General features: G+C 42.7%; 1 protein-coding gene across 2 annotated transcripts in view; it reads left to right on the plus strand.

Annotated features, from left to right (window-relative positions):
- The first annotated feature begins 323 nt into the window (after positions 1 to 323).
- Positions 324 to 13309, plus strand: part of LOC102312516 (proline-rich protein 7) — a 28194-nt gene continuing 15208 nt past the window's right edge. The window contains exon 1 of one of the 2 annotated variants that reach the window (XM_014335349.2): positions 324 to 1203. The gene's annotated coding sequence lies outside the window, so the exon portion shown is untranslated. The remainder of the gene's footprint in view (positions 1204 to 13309) is intronic. The other variant, XM_042223207.1, reaches the window with a different exon arrangement.

A 13309-nucleotide genomic window follows, 5' to 3' on the forward strand; every position in this document is an offset into this window, starting at 1 on the left:
TTTTAATGTCAAAATAAGTTGTAGATCACGGTCAGCCTGACTCAATTCAGTTTAAATTTAGTTTTACTAATATGTGGGGATAGGTTAATTAAAAAATGTAAATTGCCCATAGGTGTGAATGCGGGACTGAATGTGAGTGCGAATGGTTGTCTGTCTCTGTGTGTTGGCCCTGCCACAGACTGGCGACCTGTCCAGGGTATACCCCGCCTCTCACCCTATGACAGCTGGGATAGGCTCCAGAACCCCCACGACCCTGAAAAGGATAAGCAGAAGCGAATGGATGGATGGATGATATAGCAACAGCAACAGCAGTCTCCTCGAGTCGCTGTATAATATTTCTCTCATAAGCCAGCATGAGAGAAATATGCTCTCTTTCTCAGACTCTGCTCAGATCAGCTGGTTTTCATATTTGGGGCAGCAAACACCTGTTATTTGTCCACCTGGTGGACAAACTATGCAACAACAACCCTCACACTGGTTGAAGGGTGTTTCTCTTTCACATGTTTAGTTTTAATATTGTTATCAGCTATTATATCAGCAGATATATGTTGCATATATCTGCTGATATATCAGTCTGGCTCCGTGGCATGCTGTGAGGAACTTGAACTTATTTTAAGCAGCTTGTGTTTTATTTGCTTCCACTCCTCCAGCTGGATCTCAGGTGCAGTCTTCCTCAGACTCTCCTGCATGAGTCTGAGAAAACCCCACAGCAGTAAAATCCACCCAGTTTAAACTGTCTGACATGGAAACATCTAACGCTTTACGCCTCTCTGCCTGCCTTCCTTCCTTCCTTTCCTCCTTCTGTCTTCCTTTGCCAGTTCGTGCGTCCTTGGAAAAACCCGGCAGCTTGATTTGTATTCTCATCATTCAGACAGACAGACAGACTGCTGGGCCGAGAGTCACGAAACACTCCTGCTGCTGCTCCGCTGATGGAGAGAAGGGGAGGGACTGAGTGAAGGAGAGACAGAGGGAGAGAGAGGAAGAGGGAGGAGCCAGGCTGTCAAGGTGAAAACCTCTTTTTTTTTTTTATCAGCCTGACGTCCAAAACACGACGCGCAGCGCTGCCGGGAGGAGGCAGAGGAGAGAGGAGCTCCCATCTTTACCGAGGAGAAACTGTGTTTACCTTTTTGGTTTTTAAATTGTGGACTCTAAGTTGAATGGCTCAGTGAGCGGAGCCCGTCGGAACCAGCGCGGGAATTAAAGGTGAGTTTGTTTTTTTCGATAACGTGGAGTTGTTACCTGCGCTGTCACGTTATCCTGGCGTGTCTGTGCGCAGACACTCCCGTGTTTTTGGCATCGGTGCTGCTCGGAGCTGCTCTGCAAAGGTCCCTCCTGCTGCTGGGGAATTAAAGGAGAGACCTTTGGAGAGCAGCAGTGCGTCTGAGCGGTTGCGTAATGTGGAAACCGATCAGCGCGTTTTGGGGACGATTTCACAGACACGACTCCGCTTAACGCAGAGTCACTAAACACAAAACAAACACTTTCCCGCGCACTTTTAGCGCCAGCTGCGCGCTCTGAGCCTCTTTAGCGACACATGGTTGCACCTGACGCACAGGTAGCTCTGAGTGCGGACTGCTTCGGATCAGCCGCAGCTCCACCTAACACGGCCTCGATGTCAGGGGTGACAGCTGGAACACATCTGGCCCACTGAACACTTTGGAGTGCGCAAAGTGAGTCATAAACGCCAAAAGTGGCCAAGAAGAAGCAGGTGCAGTTACTTACTGACACCTACACCTGCTGCCGTAAAACGTGTCCTCTATTTGGGAGGAAGGTCCAATTTAGGGGCCCTAGAGGTCACGTGGGTGCAGATGAATAAACGATTGTGAAGATTTATTTGGCCAAACTTCAGGTGTGTTGTGACACCTGGGCTACATCCACAGAGCCCTTCCTGGTGCTGTAGCTGTGCTATAAATGACCCAAACTGACGTCAGATGTGTCGATTATCGGGGAATAAATTCCAGTGCAGAGAGCTGAAAGTGAAGCTTGAGCAGCGACTGATGGACGAACACTTGAATGAAGAAGAAGAATTAGATTTGTAAGCTGGTATGCATTTAGTTTCCCTCAGTTTATTGAGAAACAATAAAGCGTTGATCACAGGGCAGGAACCTTTCAGCAGCTGAGTGGACTCAGTGCTGATATTTACTGACCAGCTTTGTTGTAGTAGGACTGTCATGATAGACATGATATTATTACTGCACTGTTTAAATGACTTTCACTGACATTTCTTGGTCTCAACACCACAGACTGTATATAAATTTGGACTTTGCCACAGTTGTTGTGTTTATAACCAGAGGTAACAGGTGTGACTGAGACACCAGCTCTGCTCGCTCACAGTTTGAGGGGAGCAACGATCACAAACAAACTCTGCTTTATTATTGGCTTTACCCTGAAGTTTAATTCAGTTCAGTTGAATTCATGTAGTGACAGATCAAATGAACAGTCAGTATCAGAGAGAAAACAATCAGGTGATCCACTCTGAGGAAGCACTTGGAGACTCTGGGGAGGAAGAAGTCTTTTTTAACAGGAAGAGGACAATAATAGAAGCAGGATCAGGGAGAGGCACCCATCGGGGGTGGAGTCAGGGAGTCAGAAAAAAAACACAAACTAAACAACCAGCACCCTGAGCCAATAGCAGCAGGGCTCCGGGTCACCTGATCCAGCCCGACCTAAAAGGAAAGCTTCAATCGTCGTGTGAACAGTAACGAGGGTGTCTCTGTCTGCTGAACCCAGACTGGGAGCTGCTTCCACACAGCGACCTGAAGCTGAAGGCTCTGCCTCCCATTCTACTTTTAGCAACCCCAGAAATCCAAAATAAACCAGAGAAAGCAGTGATCTGTTAGGGGGACAAGCTACTGTGAGGTCTTTAAGACAGACACGGGCTGCTTGTCCCAGACTTGTCAGGAGAAGGATTTAGAATTAAATTCAGGATTTAATTAAAGAGAAGCGAGTTAGGCCCCATCAGTACTCTGCTGCAGCATTTTGGATCAACTTGAGGCTTTTCAGGGAGCAGCCTGATAATTCTTTACAACAGCTCAGCCTAGAGGTATAAATGTTTGGACTCATTTTTACTCTGGATGTTTCTAAATTTGATGGTATTGAGATGAATTTGTTTGCATTATTGTAAGAGGCAACTTCTCATTTCTGGACTTGATTGCATTCACTGACTGCACAGAGTCATTCCTGCCAACAAGCTTCCTCTCTAACACAATAAAGTCTCGACCTTGTGTTGTTGTCCTTCTGCTGCCTCTGGAAACTTGCACCTTTACTAATGTGTTTCACGTCGTTTTGAGGCAGGCCTTTTGAAGTACAAATGCATCGAGCTGACACTCATCGGTATGTGCAGTTTGCTTCATTATGGACACAAAACCGGTGAGACGGGATCAAAGCAGAGCTGAGGGGCTTCAAAACGGCGCTCATTTAAATCGGTTTCAACGTGCAGCCCCTCCGCACAACAAACAGCAAGAAGGCGTCGAACAGAATACGGCAGAGACCTTCTTATCCGACCGAGGAGCTCAGGAACCTGCTGCTGAGGCCGAGACGAGGGCAACATTAGGCCTGATTGGACACACCTGTGGAGCTGCAGAGACGTAAAGTACCCCATCGCCGTGTTTAGTATGTGACGTCGGATTGTTTTGTATTCAGTGAGCATGTGAAGCATCTGCAGGTGAAGCTGCTCTGCAGCCTCAGTCGTGACTCAGACCTTTATCCTCAGGCTGGTCCTTAGAAGTGACTCAGCTGGTTTATGGCCCCAAAAAACCACAAACAGGCCTTTTTTGTTTCAGTGGACTTACTCTGCTCACACCTCAGTGCTTTTATTCTTGGGCTCTCCTAGAATAGCTTATTATGGTTGAAAGCTCAAAATAATCATCCCCTCAGTTCAACCTCTGTCTGAAGCAAGCTGTTTTAGCTCCTCCCCCTTAAATACAACTTACTCGTAATTCGCTGTTCTTCATAAACAGAATGTTTTAAAAGCAATGGGGTGGGGCTTCTGTACCTAAAGTGATCTTAGGGAAAGCCCCACTCTATGACATCATGCAGATCGAAGAGCAGGTCAGTGAGCAGTCTGTGGTTTTGGCTCGCAGGGATTACTTTATTTGAAATCAACAGTTTCTGTATGACAGGAAATAAGGAAAAGCAGATAAGTGCCCTTTAACCCTGCTGAGATATTCAGATTTGATAGTGGTGATCTGTAGGGCATGAAACAGCAATAAACAGCTCTGTTTACTTGCTTACACAAATTGTAGGACAAATTTTAGGTAAAAAAAAAAAAAAGTCAGAAAATGTCTCTAAAACAGACATGAAGCAGAAACTGTTCACCTCATAGTCACGATTTCATTTGTCCTTTCAGCCACATTCTCTCAGTGACCTTTTAGAAATGAGAGTGCTGCAGACTTTTAAAGGACACCAGCAGGAAAAACCGCTCGTTTCCAGGAAAAAGGTCTTAAGATTTTATCCGACACCCTCAGCATGTGGATCCGGTGATCATGAGGGACTTTTGAGTGAAAAGTGACGACAGATGTGTTGCTTTGAGAGGAGACGGCGTGACCTGCTGAAGCAGAAACACTGAATCCTGACAGAGATCAACCCGAGCTGGAAATCTTAAAGCTGGAAATACATGCTGGGAGGAATTTTCCATCTTAACAGGATACCTGAAGGTTTTTTTTTCTTTTATTTGTAATCGCACATGATCACTTTCATTTCTAAAACTAGACCAGATATGATTTTGCCAAATTTAGACGTTGCTTTTAGAGCATTGTCACGAACCGGGCCGTACGGTCATGACAAAGAAAACCACAGACATGGTTAGGAATGTATCCCAAGCGTCTTTATTCTTTTAAAGCAAGTGAAACAGAAAAGAAACCCTACTGTCAAAAACAAACAGTGATGTGTGTAATCAGTACCATCAGTAGTGTGTGTGAAGCATGTAATAGTGTCAAAAGCAAAAACCTAACGCAGCCAGAGTCCAACCTAAAGGCTTTTTATATAGAGTCCCGGCTCACTGGCCCAGATGTTGCCAGTGTCACTGATTGTAAACGGGAACTCCGCCTCTCCAACGCCTGCAAACAAGACACACGTGAGCCAAAAGGAAGGCAGGGTGCAGGGGGTCGTCACAGCAGAGAAATGAACTTGTGAATGTTTCAGAGTCTTTCTGTGTTCATGTTTTGAATGCCTTCATGCATTTTATGACTCCAGGAATTAAGAGTTGCTTGCAACATACATTAGTGACAAGCAATAGCCAGATGTGCTGGTGACCTGTTTCTTCACATTGTTGGACGTTGGTCAGATTCAAAACCACACCAAATGTAGCAGATCTTTACTTTTGTCCTTGCTCCAGCTCTCCAACATGATTTTCACCTGGATAGGTTTTTGTGCAGTTTTGGAAAATAGATGATGACAGCATACTTGCAGCCTTAGTTTTTCTCTTTCCGATTTTAAAAAATTGCTCAATGAGTTTGGTAATTTAAAGTCTGACCTGTTGGTGGCAGTGTTGTCTCACTGTTAAGATTTCCAAGGATTTTTCCTGTCTCCCTCCCTTCAGACCCATCCGGTTGCAGCAGATGGCTGCCCATCCCAGAGACTGGTTTTGCCAGAGGTTTCTTCCTGTTAACAGGGAGTTTTTCTTTCCCACTGTCACCAAGGGTTTGCTCACAGGGGACTGTCTAAATGTTCAGGTTGTTTCTGTGTAATTGAAAGGTATTACTTTACAATATAAAGCACTTTGAGGTGACTGTTGTGCTATATAAATGGTGAAAGATTGAATTAAAGACAGGCACAGTGATGCAGAAAGGTGTGCTTGCAGAGTGAAGTGATGATGGCAGCATTTGCAGATGCAGATCAGGATTGTTTTGTGTTGTTCATGTTGGGGAATGTGGTTTAAAATCTTTCCAGCTATAAAGTAGCTAAAGTGGTTTAAACAGCATCCGTAGGTATTTCATAACTGTTTTCCATTAGTGTTTTGTCAGGGTAGGCAGTGAAATCTAAAAAAAGAGATATCAATTGAAACATACCTAATGCGATCTGCCTCTTTTTATCTCAAGCTGTAAAGCTTCTCTAATGCCCGTTTGAATATATTATTATACGACTGCCACAGTTTGCTATTGTCTCTGGAAGCAGAATTAATGGCGCTTGATTGCTGGGCCACTGATACCCGTATGAGGTAGGCATTCTCCAGGGAGTGTCCGTCTCCTTTTAACAATTGCTAGAGTTTGTCAATGTGAGAAGCTCGCAGCTGGTTGTTTGGACATGCACATTATGGATAAACCTGTGGTCTTTATGGGACATTAGCATGTTAGACAAGCTGCTGCTGGCTCTGAGCTCTGTCATCATGTGTGCTTGGTGTACAAACAGAGCTAGTATTAGTGTCACTGTTCTGTTTTCTTACTCCCCAATTCAAGTGTATCATCCTACAGTGGCTGATGAAGGACAATCAACTATGGCCGCAGTTTATCTGTAGTGAATGTAGGCTGTTAGTCCACTGTTTACATCAGCCAGGTGTCAACTCCTGTTTGTTTTAGAGAAGGCAACCAACCTCATGAAAGTCCGATACGAGTCGATGAGTCAGTGACACTCATGCCTGTTCACTGCTACCAGCCTCTGTTCAGCCTCTGTTCAGCCTCTGTTCAGCCTCTGTTAGCTGCTGTTAGCCTCTGTTAGCTGCTGTTAGCCGCTGTTAGCCGCTGTTAGCCTCTGTTAGCTGCTGTTAGCTGCTCTTAGTATTAGTGCATTTTGTTTGACGTGGATCTAACATTGTTGTAGGTGGTGAATAAACTCTGATACAATGAGAGAATATAATCAACGTGTTTATCAGAGGGAAAGTGTGATTACTAAGATATGTGACTTTATGCCATGTGCCATTAGCTGATATAATGAATTAATAAATCTGCCCAAGGTCTTACACACAAATTGAGATAAAATAATTTTACAAAGAAATGTGGTTAAAACCACTGATATTTCTTTTGTTACTGTTATTCTTAAAATGTTTAATTTTCATGATGTGACTTAAAGTTAGAGCTGGGGCTGATATACTGGCCAATAATAGCATCAGCATTTATAACAGCTGTTTAATGGAAATGTAAAAAGTGCAGATATGAGCATCCCCCTTCCACCATAGTTAGTATTGATATTGTGTAGTTTATTAACTAGCAGCGCACTCTCCCACCTCCCTGTTAACATCGTTTGTTAGGGCGCTACAAGAGTAACTGACCTGAGCAGTCGGGCAAAGCGTAAACGAGAAATCCACAACTGGTTGAACCAATAAAACAGTATTATTGTCATTTGGGTAACTACTCAGAAATAACTACAAATAACAAGTGTTTTTATTTTCATGCGTCTGAGGAAAACAAACAGACAATAAAGCGAATTTCTAAATCACCAAATATCGATATCAGTGTTTTAAATCAGATATCCATCAGGCTCTACTTAAATTGCACCACAGAAAGGCCGCGTATGTGCGGTTACCAAACCTCGACCATGATGGAAAATGAAATATCTAATGACCTGCTTTCTTTTCCCTCGCTCTGTGAAGCGCTCAAGTTGCCTCGTCGAGGTTGTAACAGCTTTGCAGATAAAAGCACAATTAGAACGTATTATCTGGAAACATCTCTTTAAAGAGGTGCTTTTACTACTGCCTCTCAGCTCCCGGAGATCAGCCTCATCTCAGATTGTGGTTCGAGTGAGAGCCATTAAAAGACAAAAGGAAGAGCAAATAAAAATAGAGCGAGTGTTATGTGTATTGTTGTAGGTGTAGAGGTGGAGGTCCAAGTGTGTATCGCTTCCCTTTGATGACTGTGTCGGACAGGCAGGAAGCGTGGGGAGTAAACAAAGCCTTCCTACCATATCAGCGCTCACAGCAGATTGAAATATCAGTGGCTGTGCGACCTCACCGAGCCCTCAGCTGATGAATCACCGCTACTGAACAGTATTAAATTGCAACAGACACAAGGGTGTGACTCCCAAAGGTGCTGTAGGATGGAGGGAAAATACACGGCTTAAATGAAACGGTAATCTAGCACAAGTGTCCGATTCAGAGAAGAAAACACAGCCCTCAACCTTTAGCTCATTTAGATTTTTTTTTTCATGCAGCATGACAAAGTCAGAAATGTTTTATAATTGTAGGGAATGTTTTTCACTTTAGCTAGACTCATGAGGTAATCCCGACTGCTGAGTGTATTTCAAAGTGAGAGGAATTCACACAGGAGTCGTTCTGACTGGAGAGAAAGAAGAAGTCCCTGAGAATCACTTTATGACTGCATAATTCTTTTCTGTTGTCTTTCTCAAGTACAACAACCACAAAAACACAACAATAAAACACGTTGAGCGACATAAGACATAATAAACATTTACAGTTGTTTAAAAAAAGAAAGAAAAACAATCTGCAGTCCCTTGAATGTCCACACAAAAGTGAGTCAGGCCCCCTGGACTCTCCCGGAAAGTTGATTCTGGTCATTTGAGCAAACACTTATAGTTGATCAGGGAGGAAATGAGAAATGACAGGCTGGCTTTGTTAGATTGTGAAATTTCCATCAGTAATGTGTAAACCAGCATAAATGGAACGTATTTAAGGTTTGACTCGCTTCCTCCAGTGCAGCACAAATTTGGTGTTACCAGGATGCTACAAAAGAGACACGGGGGAGCAGATCATCATATCAAAAAGACCCAGAGTAAATGTAGTTATCTCAGCCGGACATTTGTCAAAGCTGGGAAGGCGCCTAAAGAAAGCTCCAGGCCATCCCGGAGAGACGGGCAAACTGCTGCCTAAGCGAAAACCTCCTCCTGATCCCTCTGTCAGGAGTATCAAACAGCTGACATGCATTTTTTCACAACATTACATCTGTGGCTTTCCATCCCCCCACCCCGAGCTAAATATTGGTCTGCCCAAAGGTAGATGGCACAACATAGGAAAACCACCTTGTCAGGCCAGGACTCTGCAGTCTGTTTACACCTGCAGGCCAGTGTGCACTGTATTACAGATAAGGATGTAGACGTGCTGAACGGGGAGGAACGCTGGTTTGGGGGGCGAGTCAAGGAGGCCAGTTACATGAAAAGAGAAAGACCATCACTGAACTGAGCAGGGAGCCTCACCATCTTACAATGATGTGATTGCAGCCACTCCCCAACTCTCTGTGAATGCTACTCGTGGCCGCTGATCAATACTCACGGTCCATTGTTAGTTAGTGCTGCTGGTATATATTGTTTATAAGGTTGGGGAAAGCTGCAGTCAGCTGAGCTTAAACGTTACCCCTACTGTAAATGCAACGACCTGAATGATTGAGCGTGCATCCAGACATAGACTCTGGTGTTAAAATGCTCAAATTTACTTTAACTTCTAACTACATGATGTCAAGAGTAAAACTACAACATTTCATAATCAGATGGCATCGATTTCTTTCTTTTAAAAACATAAAGAAGTAACTTGCTCCTAAATTGCTGCCAAGTCTGTTTCACACAGTTGTAGCTGCTAGAACACAGATTAGCGAGGTGTTACCTGAGAGTCAAAGTTAAATGCACTTTGATCTCGCAACAAACAACGTGGACAAAGTGATTTCTCCTTTATTAGGCTATGGGGCAGTTTTAATGCTTTAAGGCGCAGCTGTTATGTTAAAAATAAAGAGCAGCACAGGATGGTAGATGGAGTGGTTCCTGTGTGGTGCTTTCTACTCAATTTGAGCATTGAAAGCACTTTTTACTAGAAGTCTTTAAATTGGTAGACAGTTGGCTGAGTGAAAGCTGCCCTGATCTTGTGATCAAATCACCAGACAAACAACTTTCTACAGTTTTACTGGTATATTTTCCATTCTTTACACGCCACTCTCACCATTCCTCTGATAATGTAACTGATTGGAGTAGTTGATCAACTTTGTGTTGAAGTAGAGTGAAATGGGAGCTGATAACCACAGTCATGACGTCCCTTATATTTAACTGGGGTTTTAGGTTTTACTGAGCCAGCTAAAGCAATGAAGGCCTGGATTTGTTGAACTTCACTGACACTATAAGCCTATAAACTATAAACTCTTCTTTTAAAAAAACATTCCCAAAATGTTGGATGGTAATAGTTTGAAAAGATTCTCAGTGCAAGGTTTTGGAAACAATTTCAGATGTCTCATGCCCTTTTAAACCCTCTAAGGTCTAAATTATTGGTGGTAACTCTAACTCTGAATGTTGGATAAAGATCAAATGGACCATTTTGGAAAAATCTACAAAGATAACTAAAAAACAAAACCAAATTCTGATTGCATAGAGTCGTCAGAACTCCGCTTTACAGGGATATTATTATAAATGAGAAGATCCTTCAAGAACTTTTTGATTTTTGCATCAGCTAACCCTGAAAATATCCAAGAAAACACTTGGTAACAAAGGTAACAAAAAGACGTATCAGGTCCTTCTTCTAGAATTAGAAACAGGAATCCGGTTGTTCAGTGATGACGCGACGAATCCTACTTCCGGGTCTAAAGTAGTCTGCGTTTAATATGGCTTTTGTGTTGTTAACATGTTTAATGTTATGTATTTTCTTCTATTTGATCTCAAAAAGCTCCTAAAACAGTCAGTGATCCCTGTTGACCTCCCTCGGCTTTTATTACCGCTAATCATTTATTTAAGCTCAGTTTTTAAAACCTTAGGATGTAACTACAGCCCAGCCCATGCAGCAGTATATGAATGACTAACCTCGTATTGTGGATGGATTATCTCAGTTGTTCTCCTGGCTGAAGTTTGGTCCTTTTACAGCATCCTGCCATGCGATTACATTTGTTCCTGACCACCGAGAACACTCACGTTAACTTTTATCGAGTGGAAAAAAGTTAGCTTGTTTATATTATGCTAACATAGCTGTGTCGCTAGCGGTCACGTAGCACATCATTATATACCAGCTAGCCCAACTTCAGTAACCCTACAAACGTCACTGCTGTTTAGTTTTCTGTCTTCATTTATGCTGGAAGTGATAACAGAGCTGTACGTTTTAATTTGTTTCCAAAAGGACATGCTATATTGTATTTAGATAGAAGCTAGCGAGCTAACTCCCTGCTAACTTCTAACTCTGTTAAATGTCATAAATTCCGTTTTCATGGATGCCTGGATGTTAAACTCAATTGTTACACCTGGTAGAGCAGAACGCTGATCATTTTATTAAAGATGAAAGACTTTAGACAGTTTTTCAACTCTCAGTAATGCCATAGTGATCGTTTGATATATGGACCTGCAGCGGAGTTTAGACCCAGACACGGCTAGTGACGTCAGACTGAACAACCGGATTGGGAAGAGGTGGAGTAAGATGGGACGACAAGTACAAAAGAGAGAACTTGGTTACTCGGAAACACAGAAACACGAGATGCAGAAAGAAAAGCAATTACCGATCTAAAACAGGAAGTGGGCAAAAGGAAGAAGATGCAACACGGATGTAGACAGAAGGGGACAAAGAAAGCAACAGAGATGACACTAAGCGTATATCGGGAAAAACCCCCCCCACAAGAAACCAAAAAGTTGGTAAAAATCAAAACTTAGCAAATCCTCCACAAGAAGCGGGGACCATGAACCAGGAAGGGGAATAAAAAGGCAGTCTTAAAAAAGCACCAGTTACCAAAATAGCCGTGAACGACTTCATCCTACCCTCATTTCATAAAGACCCTTCGCTTTTTTGATGTAACACTACTGAAAAATGTTTCCTTAACACAGTAAAACGTTTTACATTCCTACCATCTTGCAGTACTCTCCTAGCACCATCACACTTTTCAGTATAAATTTGTGTGTCAGCACGATTCTTGAGACAAAAGTTGTGCAGAGTCAGATCTCTCCAGATGGAGGTCTGCGTCTAACGTCTGTCTGTCTGTTCGGGGTCGTTGACATGAAGCCCTGCAGGATCTTCTGTTCGCCAAGTGTGAAGTCTGAAGGAACAACATGTCCAAAGGAGTGTCTGCATCATTGTTGGGAACGACATGTTTACTTGTTCCTGTCATCGCAGTGAGGGGAAAATCATGAATTCAGTTTGCAACCTTCAGCAGCTGCAGGAATGAGCGTGGGATCGATGTGCTGGAGCTTTCACAGAAAAAATAAAGTTTTTAATGTGAGCTATAACAGATCATAAACTGTTAAAATTATAGTTTCTAAAAAAACGAATCGTATACTGAGAGAAGTTCATCCACAGAAACCCCAATCACTCAGTTACACTAATGCGTTTATATGTTTATATAAAAAGGTTTAAACTCGTTATTTTTAAGTTATATTTCCATGTCAAATGCCTCCCATCGACCATCAAAGACAATCCTGGAAAAACCTAGAGGGAAGACTTTCAGGTCCCTACAGTCCTACTTTATTGGCCATTTTAACACAGAATTATCTACAAATCTGCTTTTAGGTCCTTTGGATGTTTTAGGGTATATTTCTGGTAATGTGGCTCTGTGCGTATAGACTCAGGCGTGGAGCTCAGTTTAACATGGATGCTTGAATTTCCTAAAGTATCTGGAAGATTGATCTCTGGCAGCAGATTTGGAGGCCTGCAGAAACAGTTTTTTACACACAGCTTCTCATACAGGGCAGGTAATGGGTCTGTGAAAGAAACCAACCAGGTGAGGGTGTCACAGCTGTTAACGCTAAAGAATATATCACATTTTGTGATATACATATATATATATATATATAATCAGTGTTATTCCCTAGATATGATGTAGCTTGCCATCGCCAGTGTGTGAATGGGTGAATGACTGAATGTAGTGTAAAGCGCTTTGGGGTCCTATGGACTAGAAAAGCGCTATACAAATGCAGGCCATTTACCATTTACCATTTAATTTGAAGGTGATTAACAGAGCTGTACGTTTAATTTGTTTCCAAAACCCCGCAGTCAGGACATGCTATATTGTATTTAGATAGAAGCTAGCGAGCTAACTCCCTGCTAACTTCTAACTCCATTAAATGTCATAAATTCCGTTTTCATGGATGCCTGGATGTTAAACTCAATTGTTACACCTGGTAGAGCAGAACGCTGATCATTTTATTAAAGATGAAAGACTTTAGACAGTTTTTCAACTCTCAGTAATGCCACAGTGATCGTTTGATATATGGACCTGCAGCGGAGTTTAGGCCCAGACACGGCTAGTGACGTCAGACTTAACGACCGGATAGCTCCTTGGTTCACAGTAGCATCGTTTATTCTATGATTCAGAACAGGAGGGATGGGGTGAGTAACTCAGCTAACATGCTGTTAGCATGTTAGCTGAGTTACTCACCCCATCCCTCCTGTTCTGAATCATAGAATAAACGAATCAGTGATATTATATTTGTTATTTATTATAAGATATCACTCCTGGCTCACAGCTTCTTA

The sequence above is a fragment of the Haplochromis burtoni genome, unplaced genomic scaffold (genome assembly GCF_018398535.1).
Source record: "Haplochromis burtoni strain Fernald_Lab_line unplaced genomic scaffold, NCSU_Asbu1 Contig_105, whole genome shotgun sequence".
In the NCBI taxonomy this organism is placed as follows: Eukaryota; Metazoa; Chordata; class Actinopteri; order Cichliformes; family Cichlidae; genus Haplochromis; species Haplochromis burtoni.